Genomic DNA, 22,593 nt, shown 5'->3' with positions numbered 1-22,593 from the left:
CAGGGAAACGAGGGGATGCGGAATACTTTTAACACACAGACTTTATTCAAACGCAGGAACACAGGACAATTAACAGCTGACGTGGAAACAGGGAAACACAGGGCTTATAAACAGAACGAAATCAAACGAGGAGAACTGAAACAGGTGGGGAACAATCAAACACGGATGGAGACTAATCAACTCATAATGACAGGAACAGGAAGACCAAACATGGGCACAAGATGAGGGGAAACACAAGACACAGGAAGAGATGGCGGATCAGGGGACTTGGGAGGCCATGGCGGGTCTGCCGCTGAGACCTCGGCCCCAGCCCCCCGCCTTGGCCTCTATGGCCCTACTAACCACAACCCCCCCCCCCCCTTTTCTTGGGGAAATTAGAGGTAGTTTCAAGCAGGCGTTCAGGGTGAGCAGACTCTTGGGGGCGCTCTGAAAGAGCAGAGAAAGGAAGGCTCCTTCGTGGCGCAGGCACTGGGGGGCGCTCTGGCAGCGCGGAGCTGGACGGGACCAGCGGACACTCTTGGGGGCGCTCTGGAAGCGCGGAGAAAGGAAGGCGCCTTCGTGGCACAGGCACTGGGGGGGCGCTCTGGAAGCGCGGACTCTTGGGAGCGCCTTCGTGGCGCAGGCACTGGGGGGGGCGCTCTGGAAGCTCGGACTCTTGGGAGCGCCTTCGTGGCGCAGACACTGGGAGGCGCCTTGGAAGCGCGGAGCTGGACGGGACCAGCGGAGACATAGGAGGGCTGGACGGGACCAGCAGAGACGTAGGAGGGCTCTTGCGAGGAGCAGGCACTGGCGAGGAGCAGGCTGGTGAGGGGGAGCCGCGGACGGCGGCGGGCTTTCGTGGGCCGTGAACGGACACTCTCCAGACACCGGAGGATCCCTTCCCTCCAGCACAGTCCTGTGGTGTCTGGGAGGTCCACGGGATGATGGAAATTGGCCCCGTGCCAGAACAGCGAGAGGATGGCAACGTCATCCAGAGCCGTCGCCGAGACGAGCCCGCAGAACTCCCAGGCAAACTCCTCAAAGGGGAGATCTCTGTGGGCCAGGGCGAAGATGTGAGGGAAAAAAAACAGGAACAACAAAAAACTTTTCAAAACGGGAAAACTGGCGTAGCGGCCACTGTTGTGGTTTAGGTCGGCTGTTCTGTCACGATCCAACTGGAGCCAGGGAAACAAGGGGACGAGGAATACTTTTAACACACAGACTTTATTCAAACGCAGGAACACAGGATAGCAGGACACACGGAACACCGGAATGACAATTAACAGCCGACGTGGAGACAGGGAAACACAGGGCTTATAAACAGAATGAACTCAAACGAGGAGAACTGAAACAGGTGGGGAACAATCAAACACGGATGGAGACTAATCAACTCATAATGACAGGAACAGGAAGACCAAACATGGGCACAAGAGGAGGGAAAACACAAGACACAGGAAGACAGGACTGACAATGTGGTGATGTAGGTGCTGTTTGACAATTTTTTTTTTAAGGTTTTCTGACCCCTAGACTCAACAATTTTCTGCATTTCTCCAGCTGTGGTCCTTGGAGAGTCTTTACCCACTCAAACTCTCCTTCTCACCGTTCATTAGGACGATATAGACACATGTCCTCTTCCAGGCAGTTTCGTAACATTTTATGTTGATTGGAAATTCTTAATTATTGCCCTGATGGTGGAAATGGGAATTTTCACTGCTATAGCTCTTTTCTTAAAGCCACTTCACTAATTTGTGAAGCTCAATTATCTTTTGCTGTACATCAGAAATATATTCTTTGGTTTTTCTCATTGTGATGGATGATTAAGGGAATTTGGGCTTTGTTTTCCCTCCTATTTATATTTCTGTGAAACAGGAAGCCATGGCTGAATAATTTCATGTTCATAATCACCCTGGAGTGCTCAAAATTGTCAATATGAATGGGAATATACTTCAGAGATATTTTACTCATAAGAATTTCTAGGGGTGCCAATAATTGTGTCCAACAGGTATTTGAGAAAAACATTTATTTCCCCACATTTTAAATTCTTATTATCTAATTATCTAATATACATACTACAAAATTATTATGTACATTGCTGTTCAAAAGTTCAGGATCAGTAAGACTTTACTGTAATTCTGTGAAATATTATTGCAATTTAAAGTAACAGTTTCTATTTTAACATGCTTTAAAATATAATTTATTCCTGTGAAGCAAAGCTGAATTTTCAGTGTCATTACTCCTGTCTTCACTGTCACACGATCCTTCAGAAATCATTCTAATATGCTGATTTATAATCAGTGTTGGAAAAAGTTGTGCTGCTTAATATTTTTTGGGACCTGTGATACATTTTTCAGAATTCTTTGATGAATAAAAAGTTAAAAGAACAGTGTTTATTCAAAATATAATTTTTGTGTCACAATATACACTACTATTCAAATGTTTGGGGTCAGTACATTTTTTATTCAGTATTTTAAAATACTTTTATTTAGCAAGGATGTGTTAAATGGATAAAAAAGTGATAAAGACTTATATTGTTAGAAAATATTTCGATTTTGAACAAATGCTGTTCTTTTAAACTTTTGTATTCATCAAAGAATCAAAGAAAAAGTATCACAGGTTCCAAAAAAACATTAAGCAGCACAACAATTTCAACTGATAATAAATCAGCGTATTAGAAGAATTTCTGAAGGATCATGTGACACTGAAGACTGGGGTAATGTCTGATGAAAATTCATTTTAGAAATAAATTATCGCAATAATATTTCACAATATTACTGTTTTTTTTTTCTGTATTTTTTATCAAATAAATACAGCCCTGATGAACATAAGAGACACCATAAAAATAAAAATAAAAACATTAAAAATCTTACTGATCCCAAACTTTTGAACGGCAGTTTATGTTAGAGCTCTAATCTATATTGGATAAAGGCTACATATAGCACTGAAAAAATAGAGCTCTTTGGATAAGCCTTTCCTGATCTCATCTCTCTCGTCTTTCTCCTACTGCTTCCTGTCTTAGCTTGAACTGTCCTGTCATAATAAAAGCAAATGGCCAAAAATATGACATTGGAAAAGTAAAAAAATTTTCCTTCATTACCTGAAAACAACCATAAAAATGTAATCTTGAATTCACTGTTCAAATGGCCGAAGCCACTTATACAGTCAAGTGGAGCCATTTTTAAGTGAATAGCGTATCATTTTTTGAGCTAAGGTTTTGCATGTTAAAGCGTCTCTCACTCTTTATTTTTCTGTATGGAGGAGTGTGGTATGCGTCACCCTCGGGCTGAACTCTTCGTCAGCAGCACAGTAAGTCAGGTGTCGGGTTTAGCCCCAGGTCAGCTGCGCCTGGGAGCAATCTGCCTCTCCACGGGGGCTTGCTCTCCTGAGAGAACACCATTCTTATATATTCAGAGATTGTGTGAGAGCAAGCGAGCTAAAGAGAGGGAGAGGGAAAAAGGAAAGCAGGAGAACGAGAGCTAATATATGAAAGAGAAAAATCATGTGTGTGTGTTTTTGCCCCCCTTCTCCTCCTTTACAGACAGCTCCCAACCCCTGGTAACCCAGGCATGACTCAACTGCCATCTGGTATCCAGATGCAGGTCTATAGACTCGTTCCTTCTGGTTCCTTCTTTGGCTTACCAGCTCTCTCTCCTACGTGAGTGTCAGTTTCTGCATGTGTGAGTTAATATCCCTGAGTGTTAATGTCTGCTTACATGTGTTACTCTTCCCTCTCCGATGAACTGTGACCTCTGACATGATGACCCCTGTTCCACTCTTCCCTGCTGATAGAGAAAACAGCAGGGTTGCGACCGGCACATCCCTGACCCCAGCTGTTTGTCCAGCCTCCTCTGTGAAGGTCAAGGGTTGCTGGAGTTCAAGTTCATTAAGTGATACTTTTCTCCACTTCACTCTCCAAAAGCAAAACAAGAACAGCCCACAATGATCTCGCAGAATCGTGGTCACTGTTTTGACCTTGTAGTCATGGTCATGTTTGAAAAAACAAACTGTAGAAATTATTTAACTGGCCTTAGAAGGAGAGCAGGTCTCTTGCGCAGTGGTGCTTGGGTGATGTGGGTTTATCGATAATAGAATCTGACAAAGTCTCAGTTATCTCTGCATGTTGCCTTCCGAAGCTGCCGAGGTTCAGCGGATGTACAATTACCCCTAGCTAACTCATAATTGGCTCATTTTCCAGCAAGCACGGGCAGAATTGCGCCAGTTCATTCATGATTTGTCACTGAGCGAATGGGTGAGATTGAAATAATTTTTATCTGTTCACCTGTACTGAACTGTGAAGTTGTGAAAGATTTGTAGTGAAAAATACAACAGGTAACTGTGAAGTGAAGTTCAAAATAAGAAATAAAGTAACAATTACGAGAAACAGAGAAGAAGAAAAAGTTGGGAATAGTCACAATTTTGAGATATAAAGTTACAATTAAAAGAAATAGTTGAAATTATGAGGATGTTTTTTTTAAATTGTGAGATGTCACATTTTCAGATAAAATCATGCTTAACAGAAATATATAATTGTGTTATTCAAAATTGTGAGATATGTTTACAAGTACAATTATGAGCAAGTTGTACTGTATTTGTGAGAAATAATGACAATAATGACAAACATAATATGATAAAAACCTATCAAAAAAGACTAATTAAAATTCTGAGATATGAAGTCACAAACATGAGAAAATTATATTGCATTTTGTATATAATATTGTACAAATATATTATTGTGATTTAAAGTCACAATTGTGAAATATTAAGTTAAAATTAAGAGAAACAACGATGCTTTTATGTGATATTTTAGAGATTTTTTTACTCTGCCACTTCCCATGAACTAATCAATCCCTCTCCATTATCTATAACATACAGTATATCTGAGTGATAATTATCCAACACAAATCAGTTTCTGATTTGTAAAGGCAAATAATCTCAGATTATACGCATCTAAATTCAGCAATAAAGATATATTGCTTCAGAACGAGTTCTGTGCTTATCAGTAGACATGGCCTTCATCCAAACCCATTTCTATAGAAGTCAAACTTCAAAATAACATTTTTCCAAGTGCATTGACAATGTGCACTGCAGATGAGCTGCGTCACAACGGGAAACTACCCGACTGTCCTTTCTCTGACGCAGTTTCTTTCTCATGTTTTTAACTCTATCCATAGCACATCACTGAACTGGTACTCATTAGAAATCCCCTTCCCAACAGTGACAGAAAGATCCTGTGGGGTTTCCCCTTCAGTGGAGGTCAGATTGACCAAATCTCAATCTGATGCTGGCCAGGATGTTTTTTTGGATTTCATTTTTAGTGACAGAAATGACAGAAATGGAGATCGTCAATGTGGCTGTGATCCACTTTTCTGGTAACTCATCACAGGTTATGACGGCAGATGTACTCAAAAGCAGAGACCGCGTCAGGCGTAGGCTTAATAGAGTATTATAAAAGTATAAAGAGGAGGAGATATATTTAATGAAGTCGCTAATACGTGAAGAATACGTATCCCTGTCATACGCAGCTTAGCGGAGCTGTGAGAGAAACCATCAACATTTCAAGATGCATAGCTGTTCAACAGCACGAACAAAGGAGAGGTTCTTTCAACAAACATAACCCTACAAATGCAACACACATGGAGATGTGAGAAGCAGAGCCAAGGACATATCTGCGATTCTACTCATCCTTCTCAGAGTTCACATGAAGGTTAGCACTCTCTACACTCTCTCTTTCTCCTATGCCAGTAAGCAGAAGCATCTGAATAATTTGGAATCAAATCCTCATGAATTTCACTGGATGTCAGTCAGGGTTCATGTTCATTCCCACAGCTCTGATGCAGCTGAGATTAACAAACAACTTTTACGACAACTTTTATTTCAAGATCTGTTGACAGTATGAAAGTGTATGACCAACTCCTGTGACACATAACCAACACAGTGACTGAGCACTGACGAATAAACCCCGGAAGCCACAACATGGAATGAAGTTACTCTAACAAAGAAATTGAATCATTCCAAACCAAACCAATTAAATGATCATAGTCTACGGATACAAAAACATGATGTCCGCTCACCGCTTCGCATAGCTACGTCTGGACAAGCAGTGTGATACAAACAATGAAACCTCCTACTGGTGTTACTGAACAACAAGAATCTGAGTACCACTCGTCCAATCAAATTAGAGGACCTCAACTGGGAGTACTAGGCCACACTAAGGTAGCAAAGGGCACTATTTATTTAATTATTTTATTTATTTATTTATTTTTTTTCGGTTTTAGACCACTCTATTTACTGATGCAGAAATAAGTTGTTGTTTTGTTTTTCAAGGAGGGAGTGAAATTACAGTATTGACAGTGTAATAAATAAAAATATAAATGTTAAGTTCAGAACTGCTGTTATCATTGTGTCAAAAAGAGCAGTAAAACAAATAAATATCGGTTATTGGGCACGTAAACATGCAAATAATCGATATCGGTTCTAGAAAAAAACAAACAATATCGGTCAATCTCTATTATGATTATATAATACTATAGGAAAACTTGAAGATCAATTCTTGTTAACTAAAAAGTGCACTTACAAAATGCACTTTTATATTTTGTAGGTCCTCTGTCATTTATGTTTATATAATTTAAATTTTTTACATTTGTGATCATTAAAATATTTTTTCTTTACAAGAAAATTTGCAACAAGCCTGAAATTATACAGCCATAATGTGACTACATGCATTTATAAACATAAATGTGCAAAGCGTCCAAAAAACTGAATTATAAGTGAACCTCAAGGAACATCCTAAAATACTACTACCACTACTACTACTACTACTACTACTACTACTAAAATCTGTCATGACCCCTTTATGTAAAGTTGGGTACAAGGGCGAGATGAGAAGAATCCAAATGCAGACAGAGACTTATTGATGACATAAAGCGAACACAGGTAAACAGGAAACCAGGAAACAAGAGCATGAAACAAAGAACATGGGCCTCTACAGGAGACAATGACTGACTTCACAAACAATCACTGAAACACAGGGGTAATATATACACAGGGTAAAGAGGTAACAAGGGGCTGGAACTAATCAATCACCAAGACAACTAACAAGGGGGAACTATGTAGTCAAGCAGGAAAACAGAAGGAACAGGAACTAAGCACAGGAACAAATGGAACATAGAAAAGATTTCAGCATAAAAGTCCTTGAACAAAACAGGGGCATAGGTTAAGGATCATAACATTTTAACTGGAAAACAACGACATACAATTTAAAAAAAATACTGACTGATTTGTAGTTTTCAACACATTCTTATTGATTCTATCACAATGACTAACACAAATCATTTCTGCAAATGCGACAAAACCTGCTAGTACCTGCTAGATAACATTATCTTGGAGATAAATCAACAGAATGTTGAATATATCACAGAAAAACAAAAATGTAAGTTTGAAAGACAGTAAAAAATTAATGTAAAAGATAAATTAATTAAAACATTTCAGTGGTAATGCAGCACTGGCCTGAAAGTGCAAGTGTCCGTTCCATCAACTGGCCCAAAAATCCCTCACATCATCCCAGAGGTCACTGGGCCATCCTTATTGTTAAGCCCTGCATTACCTGTACAGATAATATTACAAATAGTGCATCTATTAGCTTGGAAAATACTGACCACTGATCTCCAAATAGAATGTGAAAAATAGAATGGGGTGTCTCGTATGTTGTGATATAATGATATAGTTTATAAAATATTTCGGTAACACTTTACAATACGGGTGCACAAATATGCATTAAATAATGCTTAACTAATGAGTTAATCATGAGTTAATGTGTAACTCATGATGAACTAAACCATTTATTAATGATTACTGCATCAGCAACTAATGAACATTTGATATGATTCAAAGATTAAGTAATCAATAAATTGGTATCGGTTAAATGCATCATAATATATTAACTACCTAATAACTTATTTTATTAACTAATGAAGTAAATTCATATATTAATTACCACACTGGGTCGAAGCCACGCCTTTAAACTTCCAGTTGTTTGCTTTAATTAATCATTAGCTAATGATTTGCGTGGGTATCATTATGTTTTACTTGTTGAGGCACATGACTATTAACTAATTGTTAAGTAATATGTCATTGTGGTTATAGATTTTGAATTAGTTCGTTTTGAATTAGTTGAGTGCCTCAACAAGTAAAGTCATAACATAATGATACCCATGCAAATCATTAGCTAATGATTAATTAAAGCAGACAATTGGAAGTTTAAAGGCATGGCTTCAACCCAATGTGGTAATTAAGTTAAGTTAGTGACTTATTGTCAAGTATGGTGACCCATACTCGAAATTAGTGCTCTGTGAAATTAGTGAACACACACCTGGAGCAGTGGGCAGCTGGCACCCGGGGAGCAATTAGGGGTTTGGTGCCTTGCCAAGGGCACCTTAGTCATGGTATCGAAGGTGGAGAGAGTGCTGTTCATTCACAATCCCCACCGGCGCGAGAATCGAACCGGCAACCTTCAGGTTACAAGCCCGACTCCCTAACCATTAGGCCACGACTACCCCTAAAGTAAATGACTAGTTAATAAAACAAGTTATTAGGTAGTTAATATATTATGACGCATTTAACTGATAACAATTTATTGATTACTTACTCTATGAATCATACCGAATGTTCATTAGTTGCTGATGCAGTAATTGTTAATAAATGGTTTAGTTCATCATGAGTTACACATTAACTCATGATTATCTGTGCATTTGTTAAGCATGAATTAATGCATATTAGTGTCACCATATTGTAAAGTGTTACCAATATTTCATACAATAATAAATAGTCAAGCACACAAAGAATTATTAGGTAACTTCTGATGTGGGAACCATTTTTTACAGATGACTGATCTGCAAATGGTTTTCAGGTCATAAACATTTCATTTGAGATTCATCAAATAGTTTGTGCCCTGTATCTTTCATTTGTGTTTCAGCTAATGTCCCAGTTGTTCAATTCATCACGTAGCGTGGGATTGAACACACACAAGCACAAACACACACACATGGACTTAGATTGTCCTTCATCTTCATTTGTGATGTGTAAAGCCTGTCCCATGCCTGGATTAGGATGGGAACACCAGGTCTATCCCAATAAGCTCTCTGTAAATTCAGGAGAGCTGCTCTAGCACACTTTTGATGCAGTGGGCCAGCTCTCCGGTCTGGGGAATCCATAACTATCAGGGACGATGACAAAAGCCAGCTAGGTCATCCAAAGGCAAAGCCTCCGCCTACATTCTGAGCTGTAAATCCAGCTCACAAAGACTTTTTTTTTTTGAAGAAAACACTCTAAATGTGTTTCCTCTTTATGTACATGTTAATATTTAGCACAGTGCTCAATAATGAATGTCACATTCCTCTGCTGTTATGTGACCCTCTTTCTTTGCTTATTTGTCCATTTAGAAGCACAATGGCAAACAAGAAATACACAGCAAATTTTAAATTGTTGAACTTTAAGTCAATCATTCTAGTTTAATTAAGATCACAGATAGCCCAGCTGTTCGTCTGAAATCATCTTTATTTGTACACATATGTAATTCATTATAAAGTTCAAAAGATATGATCTTGGATTGATAATCAGAAACAGACTGAGGTGAGGTTTTGATAATGAGTAATGTGTAGTAGTACCTCACAGGATGGATATGAATGAAGTCAGTTTACAGGAAAGGGGTGAAATACGGTGCGAGTGAAACAGATACGCAATAATTCAAACTATATAAAAAAAAAACTTCCTTAAAGAGCAAGTCTTTAAGGAAATCTAACAATGAAATCTCCAGATGCATAGATAGATAGATAGATAGATAGATAGATGATAGATAGATAGATAGATAGATAGATCTATCTAGTGTAATCTGGTTCTGTGGGTCAGGTTCTACAGCACCAATGTCCCACTCTGACAGTCAAACCAATACACTTTCCAGCTGGGCATCACAGCGAGTTGTAAGTTGTCCGACTTCATACATCAGCACCACATTGTCAGCCCTGACCCCAGTTTTAACACACTAGCACCTTTATGAGAAGGGAAAATAGACCAAGGGCCAGATTCCCAACCAGACTACCATGACAAGTATCACATGAACCCCACCCATAATGAACAGGCAGTTTCCGTTTTACAATATTTTCTCAGCAAACCCATCAACACCCATCTGTGGAGACTATACCCACCCATTTCCAACCTGGTTTCAAACACTAGTGGTGCGTTAGCGGCTAATGATTGTGGTTGGAAGCGGTGGCGGGGGCACAGCAATACAGCCCGACTTTCTACATCTGCTGTGTCTTAACAGCTTGGGAACACTGCATACGAAGGACGCTGTATAACTTCTAAAGGCCGCCCAAACTGTTTTCCAAAGGACCTGCGGACACAAATAAAATCTGTATACAAGGTGCCAGCAATGCTGACCAATGACCTCAGTGGAATGTGAACATGCATGTTCTGATTCTCCACAGATTCAACAACCATGCCACGTGTTGTGTTAAAAACAGATCCCACAAACACTCCAAGAGATCATTACTACACCCTAGGCATTTAAATACTGTGTCCAGAGGAAGCAAGTGGAAAACTGACACCTTTAAAATGTGGATGTGTAAAGCGCTCCAGACTCTTCAACATTCAAATCTCATAGGGAAATAAAGTGATAAATATAAAATTCCTGTAGCTCAAACAATACAGCATGGTGCTAGCAACTCGACAGTCATGGATTGATTCCCAGGGAATAAATGGACTGATATAATGTAGAGCTTGAATGCACTTTGAACAAAGTCGCTTTAGAAAGTATCTGCCTAATGCATACTGTAAATGTAAATGTGAAAATACAAAAAATAATAAATATTGCATATAAATAAATACTGCATCAGCTGGAGTTGTACTTGATGTTTAAAGCAGAAATGCTCATGTGCCATGATTTACACTGCCACCAACTTGGATCAAGGCATTTTGTGATCTATTGTTTTGAACCTTCTTCTCTGAGCAACATCCAAATCTAGACCCTCAATATAAGGCAAGAAAGAATGCAATAGCGGTGCAATTCAATTCTCCAAGGAGATGTGCCTATTCCAATAACTTTCATTTTCCTACTGATGAAACCATTTTGGCTTCACTTCATCTATCTACCCCGTGTAAAAGCCACAATCCTAACCGCAAGTGTCAGCATACACAGGGCTCAGAAAGTCAGGCAATTTTTAGGCTCAGGAAGAAACTTTCTAGCCCTCAGCCTTACATATTTCACTCTCCGTGACTTCTATCAAATTTATGTTTGGCACAACAGAAAAAAGAAACATGTTTTCTTTGATCAAGACCCAACTTTTTCTTTTCAAAGGCAACATGTCTACTCTATAGCGCTCAACCAGAGGTAAAAAGGGCACATGTATGGCTTGCAGACAATTCCAAGACCACGTTTACAAGAAAGCAGCAGGAGGGGTTTGTCTCAGCGTGATCTCATTTGATTTCGTAGCTGTCTTACTTATACATGAATGCTTTTGTGTGTTAAGAAACAGAAACATGCAATATCAACATATTGACAGCATTTATAACGTCTTAACGCCTGGTTGGAACTGATGAAAATAATATTTGAATATTCAGACACCATAATGAGACTTGTCTTTTTTTCAGTAAATGAAGAAACTTTGGGATGCCAATAAGCTCCATAAATGAGTTTCATGAATTCAGTAGTCAGAGGATTCATAAAAATGTGAATATATTGATATTTTGAGTTTCAATGTCAAAATGTATGTGTGGTAGAACCACACTTTATGGAAAAATACTTATGAATGTGGTCACGCTTTATGGACCAGTTCTTACTATTTACTAATTATGACTTTTGCCTCAAACTCCTAATTTGCTGCTTATTAATTAGTTAGTAAGGTAGATGTTAAGTTTAGGTGTGGGGTTGGATTAAGGGATCTAAAATTTGGTCATACAGAATAAGGTATTAATGTGCTTTATAAGTACTAATAAACAGTCAAAATGCTAGTAACATGCATGCTAATAACCAAATAGATAATAGTGAGAATTAGTTCTTAAAATAAAGTGTTACAATGGATGCTAATTATGGTTTTTTTTTTTTATCAGTCTATAGTCTGTCTATTTACAGAAGCTTCCACATGCATTAAAGTCAGCATGAATTGAAAATTTACCATTTGTATTTTCTAAATGTTTGTTATTGACCTTATTGTACACAATTCATCCATGCAAGCAATTCATTTTTTTTTTTCATTTTATTTAAATCAGTGCCGTTTATATGGTCAATGTCAATTTTGTCATTTTTTTGTAGCTCAAAGCAAGACAAAGATAAATGTGAACCTGGTTGTGAAAACCCAGCTAAAGTATTTTTTTGTTTTCTACTTTAAATAAGGTAAAGAAAAATCATTTTATGTCACAAATTATGAGGGTTTTTTTTGGGGGGGGGGGGGGACTGATTATTATTATGCATAAAGGATGCTTTTTATTTTTATTAATTTATACTCTTTAAACCAGGTATCCATAAATCAATAATATCAATGAAACCCTTACCATAGCTCATCACCCTTCTCATTCACATCAGTATTCTTGCAGCCGTACAAAACTCCAAGTCTACCCCTCCACTGACACCATGACCTGTGGGTAACATTCACACTGTTTTCTGCAAAAACACAAGGAAATGGCGATGCATAAAATTACTTGGCATGCCATCTCGACAACTCATATGCTCCTTCCTTCACTCACTCACTCACCCACTCAGTCTCTCTCTCAGCCCTTTCCTTCTCTGCGTTTTTGTTATTTCATCCCTTTTTCAAAACGGTGGCTAAGTAAACATGCTAGTGCCTTCGGGGGCTCGTTTGGAGAGAGCCACCCGTTATGCCCACCGGCTGTTGATGGATCAAGACAGAGGGACCGGGTCCTCCATACGAGGGGCTCCTGAGCTCAGATGATAGAAGGTGTTTGGGGGAGGGTGTTTGGTCGAGTGTTTTCACTGTAACCTTTCTTTAATTTGAGCAAATGTGTTTCGCAGTGGGAGGAATGTTCTCACGGCTCAAAGGACCGTAATCAGTGTGTCTAGCTAATTCCGGTTGAGAGGAGTACTTCACTTAAATTCAAATTCTGGTATCGTTTACTCACCATCATGTTGTTCCAAACCTACAGGACTTCCTTTCTTGTGAGTAATAGAGGGTGACACGGGAGTGGATTTTCAAACCTCTCCCGTCCCACTCCCACAAAAAAAAAAATCTGGTCCCATCCCAATCCCACGAAAAAACTGGGGGGAAATCCCATCCCGTTCCAGTCCCGGAAGAATGACTCCCATTCCCTCCCACTCCCGTGTTGTTGTTGTTTTTTTTTGTTTGTTTGTTTACCTTAGTTGAATAAAACTCCAAAATGTAGTTTTTTGTTATTATATTGAACTGAAAGCCAGCTTAAACAATGCACAGTGTGCATTGCACACACATTTCACGTTTTCTATTTGATTTTTTTTTTTTTTCATTTGAAAGTGGACATTTTTCTCTCTATAGATAGGCTATATTTTTCATAGACGGAATTTCGAAGTTTCTCGCTCAAGTTCACAGAGACCTAGACGCAGAAAGCGCATCCTGTTTGCTTTAATTACTTTACAGAAGCGCAACGTTTCGTTGTTATTCTGAGTGCACACAAATAAACGTAGAGTCTTTACAGATTCGAGAGATTTTAAGAGCAAGAGAGCGCACCGGCGCCTGTCCTGCAGCGAGCGCGCTATTCAGCTTCCACTCTCCACACAAACACTTCAATAGCGCACATTTCTCTAGGTTAATATCATATTGAGCGGCCATTTAAAGTTGCTACTACATACGTCTTTCGGATGAAAAGCCATATTTGAGGTCGATGAATGATAGGCAGGCCCGGATTAACACAGTGTAGTGCCCTAGGGTGACCACATTTGAAGTGCCCCCGTTTTTAATAAAAAAAAAAATTCCATAAGAACAGGTAGAATAAGAAGAATAAGTTACTAATCAAAAGAAATCATTTAACAAAATTAGTTTCCACTACAAAGGTGGCACAGAAGAACACAAAAGTGGCATGTAGGTAAATTTACAGACATTTAGAGAGGCTCAGAGGTGGCATGGATGTTTTAAATTCATAACAATGTTGTGAGATTAATGTTTTAAATATAACATTTTGAATATAGAACTATTGTTTGATTGAAATTATTTAAATAACTGAAAGGACACTTTAAACATAAAAATAAAACTGCCAACAGGTGGCGGTAAATCACTGATTCGTTTGAACAGCTGATTCATTCAGGAACGAAGCAAGTGACTCACTTTATGAGTGGGTAATTGAATCACTGACTCACTAGACTCATTTAAAACGCAGGTTCATTCATAAATGAAACACCGCTATGTTTGAATGGAGACGCAGCGGCTCGGCTGTGACTGTTTGAAACTATGTTCCTTGACTAAATAGAGCAAAATCAGGCAATATTGTTAAAAGTCATACAATGTACATCACTTTATATAACTTATTGTTTATTGAGCTGTTGTATTAATTTAATATCACATTTACAAACACCTTTAATAATCTTTAAAAGCTGTTACTCACTTCAGCAATCTCACAAAACTCCATTATAATCAATGAAGCTCTCTACACTGCACAACGAATCTCTTATTTACACCATCTACACTTTGTTTGTTATAACGAGAGCATTTGTGAGCGTGCATAACTCAGCAATGAACAAAAGTATTTTGAGCAGTGAGTGGATTCTGATTAACATTGCATTCAAGGAATCAACATATGTCTGCGATACATTACTCAACGCTGCACAAACACGCAAGTAGAAATCTTTGAAGCTCCTCTCAGCGCAAACACAAATAGCCTATGCTGATCCAACCCATTCTCACACCCAACTCGTCACATATTGAAGCTTGGTCAGGACCACTTGGCGTCGCTTTTGACGCTCAAGGTACCCCTTAGCGTCATTTTTCGACTTGCAGGGTCCTCCGTTGCTTTAAATAGGAATACCCTTAGCGTCAATATGCCGACGCCATACTGGGAATTTTATCGTCATAATTAAATTATATATTGTGTAATAACATTGCCATTATTGCATATATGTTGGGGTGTGATTTTTCAATGTAAACAGCCACAACAGTTTTATTTATATTACATTATTTACACATTATGAGCACATAACCCAACCCCTGCCCCTAAATTTGTCAATAAAACACAAGATATAACAGGCAGATACAACTACTGTCATAATTTATTCAAAAAATATGAATATTCCAAGTCTTCCGAGGCAAAACATTTGATTTGTGAGAGGAGTAGACGCGTTAAGCTCATCCCGTATGCAGTCTGTGCGCGAATTCAAAAATGCCGCCAGAAGAAGCCTTGGTTGTGAAATGCTATTGGCTCTTGTGTGTCTCGTGACCGATTGCGTTTTGCTGTTCTGACAGGCTATTGGCTCTTCTGTGTCTCGTGACCAATTGCGACTTGAGTATCTTTTGAATGAGATGTGAGCGTTAACGGAGCGGGATCATTTTCAGCGATTAAAACCTTATGTTTTGCTCTCTTCTTCTCATAAAGACTTCGTATGGCTTCAGAAGACCTGGAATGCAGCACGACTTGTTTGTAATGCTTTTATACTGCTTGTTTATGGGCAGTTTTGCAATAAACACCGGTGACTTAACTTACATTTGCCTGTTAACTGTTACGTGTTTTATGTTGTTCAGAAGTGGGTAGGTTTAGGGTAGGGGTGGGTAAGGTGCTCCAATAAAAGTATAAATGTATATAAAATTATTTATATTTTTACAAATGCATGCAAACCATTAAACTAAGACAAACAACTGAAAACAACGGCGGAGAACGATTGTCATTTTCCATAAGCGTCTTGACCTGACGCATAAAGCAAGCAATTGAAAGCAATGGAGTTCCTATTTTGTCATATAATGACGCCTAGGGGCACTTTTGGCGTCTTCATAGTGACGCGAAGGCGTTTGACCATGCTTCAGTTTTTGACGCCTTGGGAGTGAGAATGGGTTGGCTGATCGGGTTAGTCGCACAGGTGCTCCTAAATATGTTTTGATAGTCGCACACAGTAGCTACTTTTCAGTCGCCCTGTATAGCCCTGGCAATGTGTCATGATATTTTCTTCTTTTTTAAAAATTTACGTTTAAGACAACCGCCAAGTCGATGCTGCCTATCCATTTGTGAATAAATATGCTCGACTCTGACTGGGGAGGGGCAAATACACTGGGACCTGACCCAATCGCAATTCTTTATATGCGTGCATATATTTGATATTCTCTCTGTATATTGTATCATTAACTGTTCATTTTCTATGCATCTGTATCTCTTCCAGCAAAATAATATATACAAAACATGAAAAATATTTTAAAGGTCTTGTCATTATCGTAATCACTTGGTGCCCCCTATTGGCTGGTGCCCCAGGGCACTCGCCCAATCCGTCTATGGATAATCCGGCCCTGATGATAGGTGAGCATTTGGATGTCCTGCCCGAGTATTACATAGACCAGCCGTTAACAATCTGTCCGTCACGGACTGCGTCATTCACTTAACCAGCCACACCACAGCAAACAGGAGGAGAGCATAAAGAGACAGGGCAACTAGAATTGAGTTCAGAATTAAAATATACAGTTTATAGTTTATTTATATAAAAGGTATATTTGTGTATAAAGTTGGGTATCATTACTATTCCCGGTCCCGCCCACTCCCGATGACATTTTTTCCTGTCCCGTCCCAATCACGTGATTCGTAGCGATTTTGTTTCCCATCCTGCGGGATTCCCGAAAAAATGTCAGCCTCTAGTGAGTAACACAAAAGATGATATTCTAAAGAAAGTTTGAACTGTTTTTGCCCATACAATGAAATTCAATGGTGTCCAAAACAACTTTCATTGTATGGACAAAAAGCACTGACACATTTTTCAAATTTTTAAATCTTTTGTGTTCCAAATAACAAACTCATACAGGATTGGAACAACATGAGGGTGAGTAAAGGACAACAAACTATCTCATCAAGCACTCAAAACAGCAAGGCTTTTTGTGTTGACTCAACATCAATAGGGCACCACTACGGCAATGAAAAGGAATAGTAACACATTTTTTAATGTGCATTTTTTCTTCTCCCTGGTTTCTTCATAAAATAGTTTTGTCTGAGTTCTTTTATCTCAGGCAGGAAAATGTGCCATTTATATGTTTTCCATGCCTCATTTATTCGCCTCTCTCGAAATCTTAAACTTTTTAACGAATGCTGCCATAAATGTAGTATAGCAGGGCTTCTCCTCTGATCCTCCACGGCTGGAGCCATGCCCTGCTATTGTACTGCGACTCAACTTGAGCGTAGCAGTTCAACCATAATAACAGACTGGCCTCGCTTTCAACCCTGAGCTTCGAAGAGTGAAGTCTGCATATCTGCTCTACAGCTTCAGTGGAATTGTTTGCACAGTCCCAAAGCTCTGATTGGAAAATCAATAGATGGATCTAGGATGGCCAGGCTCTTAGGTAGCTCTTTCTCTATTTCTTCTGTGATCTGTGGCTCTTTGAAGATCACACATCTGAGTGATAGATATCACTATCTGTATCTATTTCAAGAAGGTGTTCTATAAATTAGAGGTCTTCAACAGGTGGCCTGTGGTGACGCTTCAGAGGTTTACTTAATAAAAATAAACTTAATAAACTTAATAGAAGTAAAAGTTCACCTAAATATTTAATTGTTTCTCTCAAATGATTATTTCTTTTTACATACATAAACCCCCCCCCAAAAAACATAAAACAAAAACAATAGAATAAAATTAAAACTATTAAACCATAATTTATACACATACAATAAAGTTAAAAAGTTTGGAGCTTTACAGAAATGAATACTTTAATTCACGGATGCATTAAACTGATCAAAAGCAATAAAGACTTCTATGTTGTTATAAAAAATTGTATTTAAAAAAAAAGATAGAAAGAAATGTATCACAGTTTCCACAAAAAATATTAAGCTGCACAACAGCCTTCAGCATTGATGATAATGATTTCTGAAGGATCATGTGACAGTGATGACTGCAGTAATGGCTGCAGAAAATTCAGCTTTGCCATCACAGGAATAAAATACATTTTATAATTGATTAAAATAGAAAACAATTCAATTGTAATAATATTTCCCTTTTTTTTTTTACTGTATATTAGATCACATAAATGCAGTCTTGGTGGGCACAAGAGATGTTTTTCAAATACATTAATCTTACCAACACCCAACTTTAGAATGGAAGTGTATGACTCTGTGCATCAATACAGATGCAAATTATTATAATGTATTGGCAAACATAATCATTATAAAGCATGCTAATACATCAATATTGTACTACATACAGTCATGGCCAAAAATATCGGAACCCTTGGTAAATATGATCAAAGAAGACTGTGAAAATGAATCTGCATTGTTAATCCTTTTGATCTTTTATTAAAAAACAATCACAAAAATCTAACCTTTCATTGGATAATAAGAATTTAAAATGCGGGAAAATATCATTATAAAATAAATATTTTTCTCAAATGAAAAACACAATTATTGGCACCCCTAGAAATTCTTATGAGTAAAATATCTCTGAAGTACAGTATCTCACAGAAGTGAGTACACCCCTCACATTTTTGTAAATATTTTATTATACCTTTTCATGTGACAACACTGAAGAAATGACACTTTGCTACAATGTAAAGTAGTGAGTGTACAGCTTGTATAACAGTGTAAATTTGCTGTCCCCTCAAAATAACTCAACACACAGCCATTAATGTCTAAACCGCTGTCCAAATTGGGCCCAATTAGCCATTTTCTCTCCCCGATGTCATGTGACTTGTTAGTGTTACAAGGTCTCGGGTGTGAATAGGAAGCAGGTGTGTTAAATTTGGTGTTATCGCTCTCTCTCTCATACTGGTCACTGGAAGTTCAACATGGCACCTCATGGCAAAGAACTATCTCAAGATCTGATAAAAAGAATTGTTGCTCTACATAAATGGCATAGGCTATAAGAAGATTGCCAAGACCCTGAAACTGAGCTGCAGCACGGTGGCCAAGACCATACAGTGGTTTAACAGGACAGGTTCCACTCAGAACAGGACTCGCCATGGTCAACCAAAGAAGTTGAGTGCACGTGCTCAGCGTCATATCCAGAGGTTGTGTTTGGGAAATAGACCTATGAGTGCTGCCAGCATTGCTACAGAGGTTGAAGGGGTGGGGGAGTCAACCTGTCAGTGCTCAGACCATACGCTGCACACTGCATCAAATTGGTCTGCGTTGCTGTCGTCCCAGAAGGAAGCCTCTTCTAAAGATGATGCACAAGAAAGCCCGCAAACAGTTTGCTGAAGACAAGCAGACTAAGGACATGAATTACTGGAATCATGTCCTGTGGTCTGATGAGACCAAGATAAACTTATTTGGTTCAGATGGTGTCAAGCGTGTGTGGCAGCAACCAGGTGAAGAATACAAAGACAAGTGTGTCTTGCCTACAGTCAAGCATGGTGGTGGGAGTGTCATGGTCTGGGGCTGCATGAGTGCTGCTGGCACTGGGGAGCTACAGTTCATTGAGGGAACCATGAATGCCAACATGTACTGTGACATACTGAAGCAGAGCATGATCCCTTCCCTTCTATTCCAACATGATAACGACCCCAAACACACCTCCAAGATGACCACTGCCTTGCTAAAGAAGCTGAGGGTAAAGGTGATGGACTGGCCAAGCATGTCTCCAGACCTAAACCCTATTGAGCATCTGTGGGGCATTCTCAAACGGAAGGTGGAGGAGTGCAAGGTCTCTAACATCCACCATGTCATCATGGAGGAGTGGAAGAGGACTCCAGTGGCAACCTGTGAATCTCCGGTGGACTCCATGTCCAAGAGGGTTAAGGCAGTGCTGCAAAATAATGGTGGCCACACAAAATATTGACACTTTGGGCCCAATTTTGACATTTTCACTTAGGGGTGTACTCACTTTTGTGGCCAGTGGTTTATTTTGAGGGGACAGCAAATTTACACTGTTATACAAGCTGTACACTCACTACTTTACATTGTAGCAAAGTGTCATTTCTTCAGTGTTGTCACATGAAAAGATATAATAAAATATTTACAAAATGTGAAGGGTGTACTCACTTCTGTGAGACACTATTCCCATTCATATTCACAATTTTGAGCACTCCAGGGTGGTTATGAACATGAAATTATCCAGCCATGGCTTCCTGTTTCACAGAAATATAAATAGGAGGGAAAACAAAGCCCAAATTCCCATAATCATCATCACAATGAGAAAAACCAAAGAATATATTTCTGATGTGCAGCAAAAGATAATTGAGCTTCACAAATTAGTGAAGTGGCTTTAAGAAAAGAGCTAGAGCAGTGAAAATTCCCATTTCCACCATTAGCGCAATAATTAAGAATTTCCAATCAACATAAAATGTTACGAAACTGCCTGGAAGTTTCATGTCCTAATGAACGGTGAGAAGGAGAGTTTGAGTGACTAAAGACTTTCCAAGGACCACAGCTGGAGAATTGCAGAAAATTGTTGAGTCTCAGGGTCAGAAAACCTTTAAAAAAAAAGGTCAGACAGCACTTACATCACCACTTGAAGGGCAGCGAACATTTTAAAGGATCCCTTCCATCCAGGACATCATTTGTTTGAATTGCTGCCCTCTGGTAAACGTTTTAGTTCCATGAAATCAAGGACCAATAGACTTAAGAACAGCTTTTACCACAGCGCTATACGGGAGCTGAACACTGTCAGCATACACACACACAACACACACACACACAAAAATTAGTAATGCACCAATCTGATGGGGCATCTCAACCAACACAGGTTAACAACACCCTCTGTATACCCTTGTGTGTGTCTATTTAGTACAAGTTTACATCTTGTATTATTCAGTTTGTGTTTGTGTGTATATTCTGTTGCACTTACCTCTCTTTTATTGTGTGCAATATCATGCAGCACTTTTCTGCCCACCGTGCAATATTTCTGTGCAATATCTGACTGTTCGTTTTGCTGTTACTGTTTATTATTTAAATTAGATGTTTAGCTTGCACTATTTTATGTGTGATTGCACTGTATGGATTGCTCTAATTTCGCTGTACTTTTAGTATAGTGACAATAAAAGAATCTTGAATCTTGAATTTTGAACATGTTGTTTGGGAGGGTTTCAAGAAAAATTCTCCAAGCTCATCCAAAGACAAACTCCAGCATATTCAGTTATCAGACACGACTGGAACTTCAAATGGAACTGGCTTCTATGGTCAGATGAAACTAAAAAATGAGCTTTTTAGTAGCAAACACTCAAGATGGGTTTGGTGAACACAGGGATAAAAAGTACTCCATGCGTACAATGAAATATACTGCTGTATTTTTGATGTTGTGGGTCTATATTTCTGCTGGAGGTCCTGGACATCTTGTTTAGACACATGGCATCATGGATTCTATCAAATACCAACAGATAAAAAATCAATAAGTGACTGACTCTGTTAGAAATCTTATAATGGGCCATGTTTGGATCTTCCAACCGTGCAATTATCCAAACACAAACCTCAAAAACAACACAAAAATGGGTCACTGAGCACAAAACCAAGCTTCTGCTGGCCATTCCAGTCCTCTGACCAGAACCCTATAGAAAATGAGTGGGTGAACTGAAGAGAAGAAGCACCAACATGGAGCTGGGAATCTAAAGAGTCTGGAGTGATTCTGGATGAAGGAATGGTCTCTGATCTCTTGTCAGGTGTTCTCTAACCTCATCAGGCATTATAGGAGAAAATTTAGAGCTGTTAAACTGGCAAATGGAGGTTTCAAATTCAGTACTGAATAAAAGGGTGCCGTTAATTGTGGCAATGTGTATTAGAGAAAAACATTTATTTCATAATGATATTTCCCTCCATTTTAAATTCTTATTATCCAATGAAAGGTTAGATTTTTGTGATTTTTAAAAATCAAAAATCAAAAGGATTAACAATGCAGATTCATTTTCACAGCCTTCTTTGATCATATTTACCAAGGGTGCCGATATTTTTGGCTATGACTGTACCTGTTTTCTATAGGCCAGACTGAAAATGCAAGTCTTATTTACGTACAGTATGTCACAACAAAGGGGTAAATAATTGATAAAGATAAGTAATTTTACACATTAAATACTACATTTTGCAAGTATACTGCTGTCACATTCCAGCATGGGCCTCTCTTCTATATGCTGTGCCACACAGTGCATAAAAAATTGAACCTAACAGGACAACCTGTTTAATTTCCAGCACATTAGGATCCAGTCCATTCAAGCAACAACATCTCATGAGATCCTCACCCTCCTTCATCCTAGGGTGTGATCTTTCTTTCATTCATCATTTGTCTTTTACACTTCCTGTCTCAAAGACATGTCCGACTCTATCATTCTGAAGGGATTAGCCAGCGATCTGATGGACGACTGGTTGACCTCACAGTGGGGAAGAGGAGAAGAGAGGAAGTGAGTCCAGTTAGGAGGGCAGCACTACCCTGCCGAGTTCAGGCTCAATCCTATTACCCTTACTGCCTCTGTCACAATCCATTTCTCTCTCTTTTTCCTCTCATTTTTCACTCCACTCACTCTGAAACACAAAAATGCCGCT

The sequence above is a fragment of the Onychostoma macrolepis genome, chromosome 07 (assembly GCF_012432095.1).
Source record: "Onychostoma macrolepis isolate SWU-2019 chromosome 07, ASM1243209v1, whole genome shotgun sequence".
Taxonomy (NCBI): domain Eukaryota; kingdom Metazoa; phylum Chordata; class Actinopteri; order Cypriniformes; family Cyprinidae; genus Onychostoma; species Onychostoma macrolepis.
Note: the sequence above shows the minus strand (reverse complement) of the source record.